Here is a 12,538-nt window from a genome sequence, read left to right on the forward strand (position 1 = left end):
CCAACCGTGGCCCTGAGTCCAACCCAGCTCTGCATGGAAACAACATGGATAGCACCAAAAGGAGCTTCATGGGAAGGGGAGCAGGGCTTACCTGTCCCTCCCTCTCTTTTCTAAATATACAGAATAAGAAGTTTGTCTGGGGGGGGGGGGGTCACAGGGTGAGGTTGTATGCTCCGGGTCCTCTTTTCATTTCTTAGCACTGCATTAAAAACAGTAGTGAGAGACGAGTTCCGAGGGCAAGATGGCAGATGACAAGGATTCTCTGTCTAAGCTTAAGGTTCTGGCACTTCTCAAGAATTAGCTGGAGCACCTACAGAGGCGTGTGGAAGGCAAAGGCAGCAATGGTGTTGGCCAGGTCGCTCTCCTTGCTGTCTTCCCCATTCCTTAAAGGCTTCCTGGCCGTGTTGGTATGCTTCTGGATTCTGCTTGTGAGACCTTCTGTTTTTATCATCACATTGAGTTCGCTTGTGTTGCTTTTGATGTGTTCTGTTTGCATGTCCACTGTTGGCTGGGCACCCCCCTGCCTCCAGGATATTAGTTTGGTACATTTGCTTTAGTCCTCACTGGTTTGGGCTTTTTCCTTCTCCCAGCCCCCTATTGTTGGTATTTCCTTTGTTCCTGACTCTTCCGCTGGAGGAGAGAGATGCAGGACAGAATTGTGTTGTGATTAGAAGAGATTAGTTTTTTGAACTACATTCCCGCTCGTGAATAAAGATTGAACTGCGTTCTCAGCTCAGCCATGAGTCCCTGGTTGTCTCTGTCTCCCACCCACGAAGCTAATCGGGCATGGCCGGCTATGTGGTAGCCAAACTGAGGGCCTTGGCAGTGTTGGGCTTTGTTGTGGGCACCTGCACTGGCATCTATGAAGCTCAGTCATATAACGTGCCCAACGTGGAGAAGACATTCAGGGATTATCTGCGTTCAGTGCGCAAAGGACCCGACTAGCTCTGGATCCCATGAGGGAATCGGGATGATCAGCTGGGGCCTGCAGATGGAAGCCTTTCAACCACCAGTGCCAAATTTGGCTTCCTTGGCTGTAGCCCATTTGCTCTCTTCAACATCCCCACCACCTTACTTCTTTGGCAGAAGGACGACAGTGGCTTCTCAGCCAGCATCCTGAAAACCCCTTCCTTTGCTAATCCATGGGACTGGCTTCAAGGCTGGCTTCTAGGGCCACTAAGCCTATTTCCAGTCCTGACTATTGAGTTTGCAGCTAACTCTGAACCTCAGCATTTTTTTTTTTTTTTGGTAGTGTACCACGGCTCCTCCTACGTGGGAGCTGGTTCCATAACTTGATTTTCCAATACAAACTTTTTACGTCTCTAAAAACAAACAAACAACAACAAACACAGTAGTGAGAAAGAAGGAAGGGAGCTGGCAATAAGAACTTGAAATATGCTTTATCTTCATCTCATCTTGGATGGAGCACAAAGGAATCATGGGAAGTGAGATCAGCCAGAAAAATAAGGATGGATATAGGATGATCTCAGTCAGAGATAGCAGTGGAGAAATAAAGACACTAAGGGAAACACAAAGCAGAACTTGGACTGGGTTTGCTGTACTGAACCAAAGTAAAGGACTCTGGGATGAGGGGTGGGGTTCAGGTCCTGGTGCACGAAGCTGATTTTGTGTGAAAAACTGAGAAATTTTACACGTGTATCAGATACTGTATTTATTGTTGGCTGTAAACCGCTAATCCCCGATAAAAATTTTACTATAATAATGCTAATTAAGACAATTTGGAATCAACTTTAAAACAAAAAAGTACTTGAGACACTTCACCTTTAGAAAATTCATGAGCACTGCAGGAATCCAGGCTAGTTGGGATGCCAAGAATGGGCTCAGAGTCACTCTGATTCCTCCCCACCTGCCTCCAGGATGCCTGGTGCTCTTTCAAATGGAAACTGCTTTCTCTTCATCTTTGGAAAAGGAAGCTGGTTTTTCTAGCTGAACAAACTTTCCAGTTTTCCTCTTTTCTTCTCTTTCTTTCTATTTGTAGAGTTTTTTTAGTGTATCCATGGCACTGAAAGTGAATTTTTCATGTTATATTCTTTACTTTCAGGTATCACTTTCCTGTAAAAAATTATATATATGTATGTATATGTATATTTTTTTCATATGTGAGAGCCATATTTTGTTTTGTTTTGTTTTGTTTTAATAAACTTAAAATGAAACTATTTCCCTCTAACCCTACATTGGAACTTGAGGACATTTTACATTGTGCTTGTTAGTGACATCGGTTCAGTGTATATGTGTGTGTGTGTGTGTGTGTGTTTACACATATGTCTTCTGACACTCTAACAAGACTGCAGCTCCTGATTCTGGAGGGACAACACTCCAACCCTTCTGATCTAGCAAAGACCCCAAACCTTGCCAGGACTCAAGACTCAGTCGTTGTCAGCTGCCTGATGGATGACCTGTATTTCTTTAGTGTTTAGACTTCCCCTCTGACTGTGTATGTGTGCTGGGACCCACCAAAGTGTCAGCCTGAGAAAAATGGACATCATAAAGCAGTCCGAAATAGCAGTGTGGCTGAACTGACAGTGAACGCCTTAAAAAAATGCACCATAAATTTCTACCCCAAGGACATCCATCACTGTGTGTGATGTGTCCTTTCAGGGGGAGCATGCAGGGGAAGAGGCAGGTCCCCTGGAAATGTGTTGGCTCCCTGTGCCTCCAGAGAAGCAGGCAGCAGGTCGCTGAGAATGGGCTGAGCCAAAGACATGGCGATAGACTTGCAAGAAGCACCTCTGACTGTCGGGATAATAGCAAACTGATCAGCAGACACCAAAGGGAAGGTAAGGGACAAGACATTCAAGCTGCAGGGACTTGGGGAGCAGGGTCAGTGAGAGGGCTCTGTGCTCTAAGGTGACCATGGAAATAAGGCGGCCATCTGGAGGTGCGTGCGTCCGGCAGGTGTGTCTGCTCAAGAAGTGATTCAGGGAGGCATTGGCCTTCTGTCTGGCTATTCTGCTTTCACTGTGTTCACAGTTCAAGGTGCTTTACTGCTCCATTGGGCCCTCCTGGGAGCTGGAGCCTGGGAAGCAGGGTGAGAAGCTCTGCATGGAGCTTTCAACACAGGGTCTAACTCCTTTCCCCAAGTTATATTTTCCTGGGCGGAGACAGAAGTGTTTATTAAAATTTTTATTATCTTTACTTATTTGTTAGAGACAGCCAGAAATTGGGAGGAGGGGGGAGATAGAGAAGGGGGAGAGAGAGAGAGAGACACCTGCAGCCCTGCTTCACCACTGGTGAAGTTTTCCCCATGCAGGTGGGGACATGGGACTTGAACCTGGGTCTTTGTGGATTTTAATATGTACACTTAACCATGTGCACCACTGCCCAGCCCCAATAGAGTTTTTTTTTTTTTCTCATACACTCAGTACGTATATAGATAGAAAGAAGTGAGGACACAAGGTTGTAGTTGGTGCAGCTTCTGTTGACTTGTAATTCATTATATATATTTAACATATAATATTATGAAGCTATTAGAAAAGATGCGCCATATTGAGTGGAACTTGAAGGAATCATGATAAGTTGAAAGGAGAAAGGGCAAATACCAAATGATTTCACTCAGAGGTGCAGCTTAAGAAACAGGACAGAAAAGGAAAACACTGTAGAAGGTAGACTGGGAGTTGTATATTGAACCCAAGTTAAGGATTTGGGGGAAGAAAGTTAAGGAAGGGGTGGAGGGTGAGGGGAACTGGGGAGCCCAATATACGCTTTTCTCATATAAGCCGGGGACTGGGGGCAGAATTTTTAAATGCCCTATGCTGGGCTAAAAGATAGCTCAACTGCTTTACCTAATGTGTTGAGTCCTGGGTCCAAACCCCAATACCACATGAAATGTGCCATAGCACCAGTAGAAGCTCTGATGCTCTGGTGCTTTTCTCTCTATTGCTGCCTTCTCTTCTATTTTGTATCATTTCTCTCTCTGAAATTAGAAGTGTTACAAAGGCAGCCTGATTGTGGTGAAATCATATTATGTGTGGCATACTGCCACCAAATAACTAAACAAATAGATAAAATTTCCTTTATCTATGGAAGGAGAAACAAGGATGAATTTTTTATTAATTGATGTAATAATGATCAACAGGACCATAGCATCATAGGGACACAATTCCACACATTTTCCACCACCAGAGTTCCTTATCCCATCCCCTCCATTGAAAGCTTTCCTGTTCTTTATCCCTTTGGGAGCACAGATCCAGAATCATTATAGGATGCAGAAGGTGGGAGGTCTGGCTTCTGTAATTGCTTCTGTGCTGAATATGGGTGTTGGCGGGTGGATCCACACCCCCAAGCCTGTATCTCTCTTTCCCTAGTGGGGCAGGGTTCCAGGACACATTGGTGAGGTAATCTGCCCAGGGCCGTCAGGTTGGGGTCATGGTAGCATCTGCAGCTTGGTGGCTGAAAAGCATTAAGATATAAAGCAGAACAAACTGTTCAATAATCAGGAACCTAAAGGTAAGAATAGAGCATATGTGATTCTCTTCTTTGGCCTGCATATTTGTGTTGTTTTCGATGGGTTATGTTGTTTTTGGCGGGCTATGTTGTTTTCCACCGGTTATGTTGTTTTCGCCGGGCTGGCTTCACAGGCGGGTAACAGACGACCAGGGACTCATGGTTGAGCTGTAGGCAGTATCTCTTTATTCATGCAGGACGCAGTACAATCTAAGACGAGCTAAGTTAAACTCAAAGTACAGTACTCTAAAACTCACAATGCTGTCTTTATATATACTTCCCAAGTAGGGTGGAAACAGGATGTGACATAGAGAGGGTGGAGAGAAAAGTGACTGGTGAAAATCAGGGTGTGATAAAGAAGGGATCAGGGTGTGACAAGGAGGGGGGGTGGAGCAAAAACATATCATGAAACAGTGGGGATTGAACCAATGCCCTGGAGGGAGGTGCTTGTTAACAGCGGTTATGTAAATAGAATGAAGTGGTTATGTAAATAGAATAGTGTTAAGCAGGGGGGATTTAAACCAAATGAAACAGAAGGGGTCTCATTCATACCAACATATTTGTGCTCCAAAGTTTTGTTCCTTTACAGATTTTATTTGACTGTCTAATTTACAGGAGATAATGAGACAAAAAGGGTTTGATGTCAAAGATGTTTGCAAGTGAATTAAGTCTTTAGCACGCTCCGTTGAGCTCATGTCTCCATTTATAGAATCAGGATTAATACATTTTTAAAAGAAGAACCAGTTGTCACTAGCATCTACCAAACTGAACTTAGGACCTCAGGAGTGGCAGGGGTCATTTCTTTACTGACCCTGGAGTCAATTAGTGGAATTCACCGTTTGAGCTCTGGTTCCATACAACCTTAAATGAGGCATTTAAATAAAATAAAATAAATTAAATTAAAAAATTACTGAAGTAAATTCAGTACTTATTTTTACAGAAGCAATGTTTTGAGACTTGTTATTTCCACAGGGGTACCCGCTCACCACCAGAGTGTCACCCTTCTCTGCCAAAGGCACGGAATCCCCAAGTCTCTTTTACTCTAACCTTATTTTTATATTTATAACTGTTGCGCTTTCCCTGGCTTTGTTTCTTAAATCTCACATATGAGCAATATCATTTGGTATTTGTCTCTCCTGGTTTATTTCACTTAGTGAGATTCCTCTAGTTCCATCTATGAAGCAGAAGACAAGATCTTATGATTTCTTATAGTTAAAGGGTATGGAAAGCCTACCATAGGGCCTAGAAATCCCTCTTGCAGGCATCTGTCCAAAGAACACAAAGACATATCCAAAGAGATTTTGCAACCTATGTGCATTGCAGCACTGATAATAATTAAAAAATGGAAGAAATCCGTTGATAGAAGAGTACATAAGGAAGCTGTGGTCTGTGTAGACCATGAAATACTACAAAAATCAATGTTATTTCATAGAAAATAATCTGTGTGCTTCCTCCATCTATATGTACTAGAGAAAGGATATCCTGCATTTAGGAAAAGGACATCCTGTTCACTATTCCAAGCTCTTCCTCTTTCACTCAAAAAGTAGTGAAATTGAGTATCAATAATAAGATTCAGTCTTCCTCGTTGTTGAAGAAACTGAAGGAGTTGAGTAGTGGCACACCGGGATAAGCTAAGCGTACATATTAGTGAAGCAGGTCTGCAGGTGTCTATCTTTATTTCCCTCTCTCTATCTACCCCCTTGTAGGGAAATTATGAGGATGTGGTAGAGCCTGGCAGGGTTTGTCCAAGGGGTACGTCCGTCCTGTCAGTGTCTCTCTACCAAGAGGCTGAGCAAGGGGGGGACACAGGAACCCCAAAGGATGACCACATCATATCAGACTCCCTGCCTCACAAAACACCCCACATTTTTCTGCCTCCAGGAGCCTGGCATTCCTTAAAACATAAAGCCAGCTCCCCCTGCTCCATTCCTTTATACTATGGTTTGTCCTTTTATTATCTACATATCAATTTTCTGCTCTGTCTTACAAATGATTAAAGGTCTCCTTCCTAATTCCTCGCAGGTTATTATTTATCCTACCAGTTAAACTCCTAGCAACAGTTGCTAAGGAAGCACCTACCATTCCCAGCCCCTTCCACCTTTCTCTGCCCCTTTTCTGACCATGTATGGTATTTTCTTTTCTTTTTTTTAAAATTATTTTATTTTATTTTTTATATTTATTTATTCCCTTTTGTTGCCCTTGTTGCTTCATTGTTGTAGTTATTGATGTCATCGTTGTTGGATAGGACAGAGAGAAATGGAGAGAGGAGGGGAAGACAGAGGGGAGAGAGAAAGATAGACACCTGCAGACCTGCTTCACCGCCTGTGAAGTGACTGCCCTGCAGGTGGGGAGCCGGGGGCTCGAACCGGGATCCTTATGCCGGTCCTTGTGCTTTGTGCCACCTGCACTTAACCCGCTGCGCTACAGTCCGACTCCCGTATGGTATTTTCAAACCACTTCCATTTTTGACTTGTCTCTGCTCTTTTCTGGCTGGAGAGGTGGGCAGGCAGACTGAAAGGCTGATGCCGGCCACTGTGGTTTGCACCACATGGCTTAACCAGGTGTGCTACTGCCTGACTCTGGGGCACTCGGATGAATAAAAATTTGAATTGCCTTGCCACCACAAACTTGGTTCCTGGGTCATCTCTCTCTCGCACGTCGCTAGCCCAACAACCCCTCCTGTCAGTTTCTCTGTCCCATTAAAAAAAAAAAAAAAGCCACCAAAAGTCGTGGGTTTGTAATGCCATTATCTAGCCCCAGTGACTAGAGGCAAAAAATAAAAAAAGAAGAAAGGAAGAAAAAAAGAAAATTATTATAAACAATATGGGAGATGCCTCAGCAGGCAGAACACAGTACATACAGGAATAAACTCACATTCTGTCCCCTACCACATGTGCTTAAAGTGAGATGTGTTTTGATGTCTCTTTCTCTTTCTCTTTCTCTCTCCTCCCTTTCTCTCTCAAATAAATAAATAAATATTTTTTAAAGAGAGATTAACATGATCCCTGCCTCTTAGCAGATCTCAACTCTGCTTTGCCCTGATTCCTATGGCTGTTGCTATTTTTGTGCACACCATGAAATATCTCTAACTCCTTTTGCCAGAGAATATTTTTCCATCTTTCTGCTCTGCGTTGATTCTCTCTCTGAATTTAGGCAGCAAAACCACCAGGGTGAGTCAGTGTCATATCCCAGAGAGACTAGGCCTGTGTTTCAGCAACATGGACCCTGTGGGATCTCCTTGAGTGAGTTCTCAGGACAATCACCCCCCACCCCTACTTCCTGCAGAAGTGTCTGGTTTCATAACTCATCCTCAGGTTCCTCCTTCTGTATCTTTTTGCTCATGCACTCACTCCCTTCCTTGTGCTGGCCAGGATCAACTCTTCCCAAACCATTTCCGCTTTAACTCTCATCTCTGTATTGTTCTCAAGTGAAGCACAAGCCGACATTGCTCTTGAGAGAGTAGAAATACTGACTCTGTTTGATCTGGTCTCTGATTTGAGCTTCAGTGATGAAGTGGGTACCCAGGGAGTTAAGGATGGCCACTTCTGCTACAAGCCAGGGAACATTTACCTGCTGTCCAGTACAATACAGACTATCTTTCTCTGAGGTCAACATCAGACTTATTATTTTCCCAGCAGAAGACTGGGCCCCTGTGTCCGAATCCCTGTCCCTTAGGAGTATCTTCTCTGTGTGCAGACACTTGCCGCATCCTCTTTAAGGTCAATGAGGAGATAGAAACTTAGTGTGTTGACACCAGGTGTTCCTTCTGCTGCCTCCCACCACTGTAAGCAGTAAGAGTTCTTCATCTCTGACCTAGGAGCCTCCTGTCTTCTCCCAGCATCCAGGAAGCAATGGAGTTTGCTTGTGAGTAGGCAGACATTCTGATCTGTCCTTCTCTTGACTCACCAGTACATGCAAAAGCCCGAAAAGAATATCCAATCCTTTTTCAGGAGTTAAAATAAGTGTTCATAGCTCCAAAATAGGGCAATTCTGCTAGGCCTGGGAGAGGTCAAGGTTATCCATCTCAATTCATGGCACTTTGCTGTGTCTTCAGCATGGCCAAGTGTCAGAATGGTCTCCTTTCCTGGAAACCACAATAAGGAACATACATGCTCAGGACATTTGTGCAACATGATTGAAGTAAGAATTTAAGCGCAGGGGGAGGGGCGGGGTTTGGACGGTAGCACAGCAGGCTAAGCACAAGTTGTGCGAAGCACAAGGACCAGTGTAAGGATCCCAGTTTGAGCCCCCTTGCTCCCCACCTGTAGGGGGGTTGATTCACAAGCAGTGAAGCAGGTCTGCAGGTGTCTATCTTTCTCTCCCTCTCTCTGTGTTCTCCTCCTCTCTTGAGTTTTCTCTGTCCTATCCAACAAAAGCTATAATGACAATAACAACAACAACAACAAGGGCAACAAAATGGGAAAAATAGCCTCCAGGAGCAGTGGATTCATAGTGTAGACACTGAGCCCCAGTGATAACCCCAGAGGGGTTATGAGGTAAAGTCTGGATTATGAGGTAAAAATCCATATGCCTTCCCCCAAATATGGAATTCTGTAATTATTTTTTCTGTACTTAACAGTTTGATATGGTCGCAAGGTCTCCATTCAATCCCAAGGACATTTTATTCTAAAATCTCTTACATCTGACATAGGATATCCAAGAGGTTAGTAGTCCTTCTGTCACTAGAATTTCAGTATCATAAAACCTCTCATGGTTATCGTTGTGTGGCCGTGTGTTACATAAAATCATCTCCCTAACATCAATCAAAACTATGTTCGTCCTAGATAAAAGTTTAAAGGTTACACCTTGACTTTTAAAGAAATTTGTATTACTTGCTAAGCTAAATTGTATTACTAGTGATGAAGTACAAGAACTAAATTTTATTCTGAATCTAGAAGAGTTTTCCCTATATCCTTTCCATTTAAATATTTTATCTATTTATTTTAAGGAGAGAGTTATAGGGAAAAGGAGATAGAAAGGAAGAGCTAGAGAGAAACCAGAGCTTGTGGCCAGGTGGTGGCGCACCTGGCTGAGTGCATGTGTTACAGTGTGCAAGTGCCTGGGTTCAAGCCCCCTGTCCCCACCTGCAGGGGGAAAACTTCATATGGGGTGAAACAGGGCTGCAATTTTCTCTCTGTCTCTCTCCTGCTCTCTCTCCCCTTCCTCTCAATTTCTAGATTTAACAAATAAATATAATAATAAAAAAAGAGAGAAACCAGAGCACCTACTCATCTCTGTCTTATGGTGGTGTCAGGGTTGCCTTCTTATATTTTCCAAAATCTTAATCTTTGCACAGCTATCATTTACTTTTCTGTGAATAGGAACACACGAAATGCATTCTTTTTGTAAATCTTTTTAAATCTTTATTTATTGGATAGAGACAGCCAGAAATCAAGAGGGAAGGGAGTGATAGAGAGGGAGAGAGAGACAGAGAGACATCTGCAGCACTGCTTCACCACTCACAAAGCTTTCCTCCTGCAGGTGGGGACTGGGGGATCAAACCTAGGTCCTTGCACATTGTTATACATGCGCTCAACCAGGTGCGCCACCACCCAGCCCCTCATTTTTTTTAAATCAATATTGGGGCATTATAGTTCAAAGTTGACATTTTTTTCAGGTAGAAAGAGACAGAGGGCAGTGTTCAAACCTGGGTCCTGTGCAGGACAAAGCAACACCCCTCAGGAGAACAATCACACTGAACATGGCCAATCTATACACATGATTTTTCTAAGCATCTCATGCAATAAATAATCTCTCAAGTAGTTCTTAGGGAGAAATCTGAGGTTTGTTGTGTGTTCTTCAAAAAAGAAAAGTTATTTGCAAGGATTGTTTGAAGAAGAATGCTTTTATATTTGCTCATATTATAAGGAAAATGACTATGAAACTGTTTATGCCCAATTAAGAATTTGGACAGATCTATTACTGTTTATTGTGACTTTAAATCATCAGGTTTAAAAAGATACCCATGTAGTCATTCTATACCCAGAACACTAGTGAGTAGAATACATGTCCCATATATGTATGAGAGGTGTCTCTCTATGTGGCTTACCAGACAAACCTACGTGGTTGCCTACTTTTGTTAGTGTAATGTATTTATTTTTATTTATTTTGTTGCCTGAGCTTGGTGCCTGCAATACAAATCCACAACCCCCTGCAGTCATTTTTTTAAATTTTATTGAATAGAAGAGACAGAAATTGAGAGAGGAGGGGTAGATAGAGAAGGAGAGAGAAAGACAGACATCTGCTGAGGACAAATGGTGGTATACATGGTTGAGCACACATGTTACAATGTACAATGACCTGGGTTCAAGTCCCCAGTCCCCACTTGCAGGTTGAAAGCTCTGTAAGTGGTGAAGCAGGACTTCAGGAGTCTCTCTCCCTCTCTATCTCCCCTTTCTCTCTCAATTTCTGCCTGTCTATATCCAATAAATAAATAAAGATAATGCAAAATTTTTAAAAAGACACTTGCAGACCTGCCTCACTACTTCTGAAGTATCCCCTACCCTTCTCCCTCCGCCCCACAGGTGGGGAGCCAGGAGCTGAAACCTGGCCTCTTGAGCAGGTCCTTTTTTTCCTTTTTTTAAATATTTTTTAAAAATTTTAAGTCTTTATTTACTTATTGTATAGAGACAACCAAAAATCAAGAGGGAAGGGGGCGATAGAGAAGGCAAGAGACAGAGAGACACCTGCAGCCCTGCTTCACCACTCACAAAACTTTCCCCATGCAGGTGGGGGGGGCGGGGACTTGAACCCGGGTATTTGCACATTGCAATATGTGCGCTCAGGCAGGTGTGCCACCTCCAGGCCACGAGCTGGTCCTTGAGTTATACTATGTTCGCTTAACTAGGTGCACCACCACCCAGCCCCCTTGTAGCACAGTTTAGATGGGACACACTTGCCTGCTCATTTGTTTCCATGACCATGTAGACCATAAGATTAAAATCTTTGCTCCCTGTCCTTTGGCGGGGGGGAGAAAGAAAGTGCCAGACCTCTGATGAGAATGCAAAACTGCCAATGCCTTAAAGAGCACACGGGCTCATCTGTGTGACATTTCACGAGGTGATCAGACAGGGGAGAAGGGCTTTTAATATCTTGGATGGATATTAAAAGTCTTAAGTGCCTGGTAGTCTTGTAAAAACCAGAGGAAAAGCAAGCTCTCTTTCCCCTGCCCAGAGCAATGCTGAAGTCCTGTCTTGTTAGTCCACCCACTTGCTGCTTCCTATTAATTCCGTGGCAACAGTCCACAAGCCACTTCTTAGGGGCTTTGTCTGACAGCTGGCGGCCTCCCAGGCAGGTGATAATACAGCCATCAGCTCTGCCCAGCCCTCCCACCAGGAGCAGTTTATAGGAGGAGGCTTCTGCTTCTGCTTGGAAATCCATATCCCTAGCTGATATGGTTGGCGAATCTAAAACAAACTTGAGCTTTAAGTCCCCATTTTTCCTTATAATTTCAATTTCCTTCAATTACCTAAGGACCTTGTGTAGCATTTAAAAAAAATAAGTAAACACCCACAGCTTCATAATTCCCACCAAGACATTTGAACAACCCGTGGCTTTCCTGGGTGAGTTCCATGCGGTAGCAGGCAGGGTGCCAAGTGGACAGGCCAGCTGTCAGTGTAAGGACTGTCTCAGTCAGGTGCCAGGGCTCTTGCAAATAAGACATTGAGCATTCCAGCGCAAATAAGACATTCAGCGTCCCAGTGTTCTGTCAGCCTGCCTGGACAAGACAGCTGCAAATTCAGTCTCAGTGGCTCAGTTCCAAGGAAAGGTCAATTCCACCTACTTTCCAAATTAAATACATGTGTGTCTGCGCGCGCACGCGATCTTATTGAGAGAGATACAGAGGGAAAGATAGACACACAGAAAGATAGAGAGGCCAGAGCACTGCTCAACTCTGACTGATTTTGGTACTGAGGACTGAACCTGGGACCTAAGAGCCTCAAGCAGGAAAATCTCTTGGCAGAACCACTATGCTGTGTCCCCAGCCCCTGCTTTCTGAATTCTTTATCTCCTGTTCCTGCTGGAGTTTATGAAGTTCTGGTGTAGCTCATTCATTTGGTGTAGTCAGTGCCTC

The 12,538-nt window shown here is 43.8% G+C and overlaps 1 pseudogene; it reads left to right on the forward strand.

Moving 5' to 3' along the window:
- Positions 1-241: 241 nt before the first annotated feature.
- Positions 242-1,141, forward strand: LOC132533040 (SLC35A4 upstream open reading frame protein-like; annotated as a pseudogene).
- The last annotated feature ends 11,397 nt before the right edge of the window (positions 1,142-12,538 follow it).

Source organism: Erinaceus europaeus, chromosome 15, assembly GCF_950295315.1.
Source record: "Erinaceus europaeus chromosome 15, mEriEur2.1, whole genome shotgun sequence".
Lineage (NCBI taxonomy): Eukaryota > Metazoa > Chordata > Mammalia > Eulipotyphla > Erinaceidae > Erinaceus > Erinaceus europaeus.